Raw genomic sequence first — 8885 nt, forward strand, 5'->3', positions numbered from 1 at the left:
GTCTTGGTATCTTACTTTACTAATCCTCATAGGAGATTCACCTCAATGGATTTACCTGGTCTTGGTATTTTACTTTTACTTTATTTTTCTTTCCTTGAGCTACTGGGGCTCCTTTGCTTTCTTTACTAACTTCCACTCCCAGTCCACCAATGCCTAACTCAACTCTAAAAAGAAACTGGGTTATTGATGGAATCCTTATTGACCACTACCAGGTGACGAAGGGAGTATTTGGGGACCAGTTACTCCACTCATTCCTACTGTTGAATTCTTTAATTTCAAATCTTTTCTATTCTTTATTATTCTTTGCTATACTTTATGGTGCTTTATTGTACTTTGTTGTTCTTTACTGTACTTTACTGTGCTTTACCAGACTTTCTTGTTCCTTACTGTGGTTTACTTTGCTTTACTATACTATTCTATGCTTTACTTGTCTATACTATTCTGTATTGCTTTGTACTATTTTTATTGGTCTATGTGGTGTCTGTACTATTTTGTGCCTTTCTATACTATACTATAGCTTATTATTACTTGTTTTACATTATCACAATAATGATATTACTTTTTTTTTAAGAAAAACCTACTAAAATCTTCATGAACAATAAACATGTTGAAACCGAATAAAACATGTTGGGATATGATGGATTTTCCCTCACTTGTGGATACCTCTACTTCACTTGAATTACTTCAACTATTTCACAAAAGGAAATTGGAGGAACTCCCTACTGGTGTCGTGAGTCTCTGAACTCACTTCCTACATAGACATGTCCTTCATTGTTGTAGAAACTTAACATACATTTTCGAATCTAAGGTTCTATGGAAACAGGGTTCCCATTGCTCTTTGGAATTAATTCATGTAGACAGCCTAGCCTCTAAACATGTAAATAGTCCCAAATTTAGGTTCTTAAATCACCACATCGGTCACCGTTTTCCCTAAACCTTGGTTCTCATGAAACACACTATACCAGTCTCATCTTGAGCATTTTTTAATTACAAGGCAGCAGAATATCACGCTAGTAATATTGCACTTTCTCAATAATATAACCAACATCACAATTCAACAACTCATTCATATTCAAAGAGTATCCTAAATCAACATGTTATGTATGTCTCGAATTCTTGGACCCGTTTCGAAGAATGACCCGCTCCGACATTTTTTGGTGGTGACTTGAATGGAACTTTTTCTGAGATCTGTGATGGTAGCAAAGGGCTTGAGCCGATAGCCCATCACTGATCTTGTTGGGGGTGCGGGGGGCGAAGGCCCCACGGTACGGTTCGACCCGACCCGATGGATCGACCCGGATCCGATGGAGGAGTATTTATGTTCCTTACCTGCTTTATTGTAAAAGGAGAGTAAGATTTGGGGTTTTCGTTCTAGGGTTTCTGAGAGAGAGCAGCAGCACCGTTTTTGGTGTTCTTGAGAGTTCCATTGTAATCTTTTCTCCGATTTCTATAGTGAACATCTTCGTCTTCGCCCGTGGATGTAGCACACCATACTGGTGTGTGAACCACGTTATATCTCTGTGTTCTTTTGCTTTATTCTTGTTTCTTTTTGTGATTTTGTTGGTGGTTGCTATAACACAACATTTCCAAACCCAAGTAATACGGTAACAGTCTCCAGTAAATATGTCTTGAACCTATCAGTACAACGTGATTTGAAGACTAATTTCTCAATTTGTGGTTGCTGCCTAGCGGGAATAGAAACTAAATATCAACCTTAATTCGTCAAGAGATGCAAACAAATGCATGGCTGCGATCTAACACAAAATTCATTATTACAGAATGATCACGGGAGAAACCGTATACACTCAATGGAAGGCTAGGAGTATACTTGCGCTGCCTGAGCATACAACGATAGTGCATTTTACTTCCCTGCCTAATCCTAATATAAACTTAAGTGAGGACCATTATTCCAAATGGTGTATATGGATGGTGAGCTGAGAAAACTTGGAAATGAAGAACAATAACGAACAACATTATACAATGGCAGCCTATTGTGCAGCATCAACAAAGAAAACGGGGTTGTGAGAAAAGAAAGCTACCAAACCTATTGACATATATACGAGTTTCATGCACAAGGAAACTCTATATACGATTCTGTGTTTATTTTAGATAGATTTTCTTTCCTATTATCACATGTGGTGAATTCATTCTTTCCTTCTAGGGTCATATACCCTTCATCTTATATATATATATTCATGAAGATCAATCAATGAAAATCACAGAGAATTCTCAACTCAAATATGGTATAATCCGCTGCTACTCCAACGAGTTAGCGATCCTAGCCTCTTTCCATCTCCTCTTCTTCTTCTTTGATGGGCGACGACCATGAAGTTATCAAGCCCATGCCTGCCACGGCTGCACCTGGCAGTCCGCTTCCTTAGGCACACCATTACATGTCCATCAAGATCACGTCCAAAATTTTTTTATTTTGGCAAACTCAATTTGAAACCTTTCTCGTGGCACATAATCTCTTTGGTTGTCTTGATGGAACCATACCCTGTTCCGCCGATGCAACCGCTGCCACGTCTTGGCATCACCAAGATGCTATGATCCGGAGTTTATTAATTGTCTCCATCTCAGAGGAGGTGTTTCCTCTTATTCTTGGAAAAAAATCGAATACAGATATATGAGACGCTCTTTACACTTCTTTCTCCTCCCATTCTGAGAGCCCCCTGATGTCTCTCACTATGGCTCTTCAAAATATTTCTCAGAAGCTGGATGAGAATGTGTCCCAATTTCTTACTTGCGCTAAAGCTCTAGCGGCTGAGCTCTCTACCGTCGATCAGCCTCTTCATTCGAGTACCTTTAATATGCACATTTATCGCGGGTTGAAGTTTGAATTCCGTGATATGGTGTCATCTTTACCCCCCCGCATAGAATGAGTTGCACGCTATGCTCTTAAGCCATGAATTTCTCCATGGCTCTACCCTGAACAAGCTATCTCTCACTAAGCCATCCTGTACTGCTGGCTCCCCTTCTGCAATGAGAGCTGGTGGACGTGGTTGAGGCAGCAGCCGTGGTTTTGGCGGTCACTCTTCATCACAAGGCCCTATCCCCGGGTGTACAATTTGTCATCGTCTCTACCATACAACCGCTCAATGCCACTATAAGGATCAACCCCATCTTTTCCATCATCCTACAACTACCATCGCCCCTAACCCCTCACCCTATCGACCTTATTCCAACCGCCCCACCGGCTGCTTACTTTTCCAATCCCCCACTTCTCCCTACACTGCCACCTAACACAACCCTTACCTGGTATCCAGACACTGGTGCTTCCCACAATGGTCCTGATCATCTCCACGTCGGTAATGGTAAGGGTTTTCCAATCTCTCACATTGGTACTGCTTCCTTTCCCTTTGACTTTGATTCTCTTTCTTTTCGTTTATCCAATGTTTTGCATGTACCATCAATCTCCAAAAATCTTCTTTCTGTTAAAAAATTCTATCACGATGATGGTGTTTATTTTGAGTTTGACTCATCTCATTTTCTTGTTAGGGATCAGGTAACCAAGAAATTCCTGCTTTCCAGACTGAGTAACAATGGCCTCTGTACAGTTTCATTTAATCTTGTTTCTGCTCCAACTACCAATATTGCTGAACAAAAATCCCTTGATGGCTGGCATCAACGTCTAGGTTATCCACATCAACGTCTCCTTCGATTTATGCTTCGTTAAAATAATTTTACATGTCATTCCACCTGTCTTTCAAATTTGTGTAATGCCTGTCAACTTGGCAAGGCAAGTCGTTTGCCCTTAGTCTATTCCCCTTCCCATAGTTTATTTCCCTTGGACTTAATTTATAGTGATGTTTGGGGACCATCCCCCACTTTTTCTGTTGATGGTCATCGTTACTTTGTAATTTTTGTGGATGACTACAGTAAGTTTATTTGGTATTTTCCCTTTTCGTGCAAATCTGATGTTTTCTCTAAGTTTCATCAATTTCAATTATTAGTTGAGCACCTTTTTAATCATAAGATTCATTTTGTTCAAACTAATTGGGGGTAAATATTGTACTTTCCCTACTTTGTTCTCAAACCTTGGAATTTCTCATCGCCTCTTTTGCCCCCATACACATGAGCAACAAGGGCTTGTTGAGTGTTGTCACCGTCACATTGTTGAAACTGGGTTGTCTCTCCTTCCTCACGATCATGTTCCATAGCAAAATTGGCATTTTGCGTTTGAAACCGCTATTTTATTAATTAACCGCAGGCCTTCCCGTGTATTTGACAAAATTTCCCCTTTCAAATTAGTGCACCATAAGGCAACAAATTATTCTTTTCTTTGTGTCTTTGGGTGCCTTTGCTACCCTTTCCTTTGCCCTTACAATAATCATAAAATGGACTTTAGGTCTGCCCCATGTGTCTTTCTTGGTTACAGTTCTTCTCACACTGGTTACCATTGTCTTGACCTTCATTCCCAAAAATTATGGATTGCTCGTTATGTCTAGTTTCATGAGAAAACCTTTCCTTTTGTTTCTCAGACCCATGGTGTTGACAAACCTTCACCGGCTTCTTCCCCTCCTTGGGGCAGTATCCCTTGTGTGGTCCCTTCCACACCGATTGTACCACCCATACCACCACCGATGGCAAAGCCGTGGGCAACCCCCCCCATGGCTTTGCCATCTCCTACCTCCACCGACCCCCCACTCCTACTACGACTTTACCATCACCCCATGGCCATACCTTCACCTTCACCTTCACCCTCACCCTCACCGCCTCCACCTGCTGCCCCCACACGTCCTACCTGCACTCGCTCCCTTCAAGAGCTCTATGATACCCTTATACCTACTCCTCCACCACCACCCCCACCCTCAGGTCATCCCATGCACTTACGCCCATGGCCTTCTAGGCCCCATGCTTTATCTACTGACATTACCCCCTTGAACCTACTTGTTCTTCACAAGCATCCAAACTCCCTAAGTGGCATGCTGCTATAGCTGAAGAATTTAATGCATTGCTAAAAAATGGCACCTGGTCATTGGTCCCCCGGTCCCCCACTATGAATCTTGTGAGTTGCAATTGGGTGTACAGATTGAAGTGTAAGGCTGATGGTTCTCTTGAACGATATAAGGCCAGATTGGTTGTGAGGGGGTTTCATCAGCAACCAAGCATTGATTATCTTGAAACTTTTAGTTTCGTTGTGAAACCCATGACCATATGCTCCATCTTAACAATTGCAGTTTCTCAAGGCTTGCCGGTTCGACAACTTGATGTTCACAATGCGTTTTTGCATGGTGTTCTATCAGAAGATGTTTACATGGTCCAACCATAGGTTTTTGTTGACACCACTTGCCTAGATCATGTCTGTAAGCTCCACAGGTCTCTATATGGGCTGGAATAAGCCCCTCGTGCTTGAATTCATCGCCTCTCACAATATCTTATTTAGCTGGGATTTCGTGCTTCACAAATGGATCCTTCACTTTTTATTTTCAAGGATGATTGATGAGCACATTTATGTGTGAAATTTTAGGGCATAAATTATACATTTTACCACATTGGACAGAGTTACTCGGTGCTTTCTTGTGCTTTTCAGGGTTTAGGTGAATTCTTGTGAAAATGAAGGAGATGATGCTAAGGAGATGTTTTTAAGCTTTTTAGAAGTGTAAATGGATGCATAGCCCATCGAGTCAGCTTTGCAATGGTTCAAACGGCACTTAATTCCGAGTTGAAACGAAGAAGTTATGGCCGTTTCCGTAACGACGCGTGAAAATGGTCTCAGGGTTTATTTATAATTATTGACAGTCGGATGGGGACAAAGTGAAACGGAAGTTCGGATTTTAGGGGCCTTAATGAAATTATTAGAAGTTACTTTACTGTACCCGAAAGATTCCATTTGGAAGGCTCTGGACAGTCCAACTTCAACTTGAGATATCTTGGGCTCCCCAACTCCGAATTGGATGAAATTTGGGTCTATTTTGTATTACTTTTAAGTTAGTTAAATAGAGTGGCGTATATCTCCTCGTGTTCGACCCGTAGCTACGATTGACCCGTACACTTGCGGTTTTATTTTAACTCAAACAAATTTTTGGCGCCATTGCCGGGGAGATTATTGTCCATTTTATTTATCTGATTTTTAAGTAGTTCGAAGTGTTTTAGTTTATTATTTTCCCTTTTTTTTTTGAAAAAAAAAAAAAAAAAAAAATCACTTTTTGAAAACCTCTTCTTGTTTCTCTTCTGTTTCAAATAGTGTGCGCCCAATCTAAAGTCCTTCATATGCTTCAACCCTCCATCTTTTGGTGTCCCTCATAGGATTAAGTTACCTATGACGCTACATCTTGACTTGGCTGGGTGGATTGACATGTGACTTATCTTTGGAGGTGACCACTCTTGATAACAGGAAAACGACATAGTGAGAGTGTTGGAAACACAAACGTATAGTAGACCTCCATTCTACATCAGAATCTATATTGGAGTTGCACGTAGGTGGCTATAGAAGACTATACGGGTTCCCTTGCTGTCAACCTATATGGCATCCTTACAGCTTTTGAACCATTGTTTCGATTTTTGAGGGATAGAGATGCACTATCTACCTTGGGGTCCCTCTTGTTTCTAGTTTTTTTTTTTTTTTTTTTTTTTTTTTTTTTTTTTTTTTTTTTTAAGTGTTTTATTTTTCTTTAATTTTTCTAAAGGAGACCTCATATCTATTTAGGTGGCTAAGGTGTGGACTCGTGATTCAAGTAATCGTCTTATTAGAAGACCACCTTCTCTACCACCTTTGACCATGGGTAACCAACAACCCAAGACTCTTAAGGATAGGTTTTACCCCACCAGGGCTGCAGCCCTCATGCATTAGTCCTTGTTGTTACAGGAATAACTATGAACTCAAGACCAACTTCATCAAGATGCTACCCCATTTCCATGGGATGGCTAATGAGGATGCATATCTCTTCCTTAGGGAATTTGAGGAGGTCTATGTTCTAATTAAGGTCCAGAATTTGACTGATGATGCAGTTAGGCTTAGGTTTATACCCTTTGCCCTGAAAGACCAAGCCAAGAAGTGGCTCTATGGACTGCCAACAAACTCCATTAATACATGGGATGAGTTTACCATTGTCTTTTTGAGAAAATTCTTCCCTCTTCACAAGACTAATAAGCTTAAAAGTGACATCCTCCAGTTTAGGCAGAAACCACATGAGTCCTTTTCTAAATTCATGGAAAGATTCAAGGACCTCCTCTTAGAATGCCCTCACCATGGTTTTGACTTGTGGCAGCTATGCCAAATTATTTATGAGGGTATTGATTATCAGACCAAGCAACTTGTAGAGTCTATGTGTCCAGCAGGCTTTACTTCTTTTTCTGAGGAGAATGATGCATGGACATTCTTAACCAACTTGGCTGATAAGACTAGAGAATGGGAATCTTCCCAAGAGACTGAAAGGACCACTAAGGGGTATCTCATTGAGGGTATGCCAGCTAAGGAGGTCAAATTTGACAGCCTCATAAAACGGTTGGAGTCCATAGTTCTTAAAGAGTCTATACCAGTTAATCCGGTCAACCATGTGTCAGTATGCAGTTCGTGCCAAACCCCTGGACACCTTTCTGAGGAATGCCCCAACACCTTGGTGGGCAATTCCAGCACTGAGAATGTACGTGCTCTCTACCAAAATAACCCATATAGCAATACTTACAATCCAGGATGGAGAAATCACCCCAATTTCTCATGGAATCAAGGGAACCAAGCAGGCCCATCCAACTTTAACCATCAAGGCCAGCAGCACCAAGGGCCCTCCAGACAGGTAAATGTTGTTTATGCTTTAAGGAGTGGCCGTGAGTATCAACAGGTTAGTGCACCTCAGTCTTTATCATCTCATAATGCTGTTGACTGTCCCCCTTCTGAAGAGGCCATTGAAGTGCCTACTGTTTCAGGTTCGTCTGATGAACCTAAAGATATACCAGATGATTTGGTTGAGGAAACCAAAAAGGATTCTGTTGAGGAAGTTAAAAAGACCAACCCTGAAAGAATTTATACCCCACCTGCCTCTTTCCCAAATAGGTTGGTTAGCAAGAAGTCTCCTTCTATGGAGAAGATATTGGATGTGTTCAAATAGGTTCAGGTGAATATCCCCTTGTTGGATGCTATTCCCCAGATCCCCGCTTATGCTAAAGTCCTCAAAGACTTATGCACCTAAAAGCGGACCACCAATGTGCCCAAAAAGGCATTCTTGGCTGCTAACATTAGTTCTCTAATCTCACAGCCAGTAGCAGCCAAGCATAAGGATCCTGGAAGCCCCACCATCTCTTGCACTATAGGCCATACTACTATTGATCATGCCTTATTGGACCTTGGTGCAAGTGTGAACCTCTTACCCTTTTATGTCTACCAACAACTGGGATTGGGAGAACTGAAACCGACCAAAATTACTCTTCAACTTGCAGATCGATCGGTTAAAGTTCCTAAGGGAATGATTGAGGATGTCCTATTGAAGGTTGGGGAATTTATTTTTCCTATGGATTTTATTGTTTTAGATACCCAACCCACTGCCAACTTCAAAGACCAAATCCCAATCATATTGGGTAGACCATTCCTAGCTACCAGTAATGCTTTAATCAATTGCAGGAATGGTCTCATGAAATTATCTTTTGGCAATACTTCTGTTGACTTCAATGTGTTTAGGTTAGGCAAGCAGCCTGACATGGATGAAGAGGTGCATATGCTTGAAGGATTTTCCGATGATATTGATACGTTCTTTGAGAATGATTTTGATTCGGGATTTCAAGAATGTATGCAAGAATGGAGGGTGTTGATGATACTCCCTTATCTGAGGTCTGGAGCATCCAACCACCTTTGAAGCCCCTTGGACCCCTATCCACTTCCATTCCCAAATCCTCTATTATTGAGCCCCCCACATTAGAGTTGAAGGCATTGCCCTCCAACCTCAAGTATG

General features: G+C 41.3%; 1 non-coding gene across 1 annotated transcript; it reads right to left on the reverse strand.

The window, feature by feature from the left end:
• Positions 1 to 7091: 7091 nt before the first annotated feature.
• On the reverse strand, positions 7092 to 7198 carry LOC122644413. The gene has a single exon (XR_006330343.1). It is a non-coding gene; the product is annotated as a small nucleolar RNA R71 (small nucleolar RNA).
• Positions 7199 to 8885: the final 1687 nt, after the last annotated feature.

Source organism: Telopea speciosissima, chromosome 10, assembly GCF_018873765.1.
Source record: "Telopea speciosissima isolate NSW1024214 ecotype Mountain lineage chromosome 10, Tspe_v1, whole genome shotgun sequence".
In the NCBI taxonomy this organism is placed as follows: domain Eukaryota; kingdom Viridiplantae; phylum Streptophyta; class Magnoliopsida; order Proteales; family Proteaceae; genus Telopea; species Telopea speciosissima.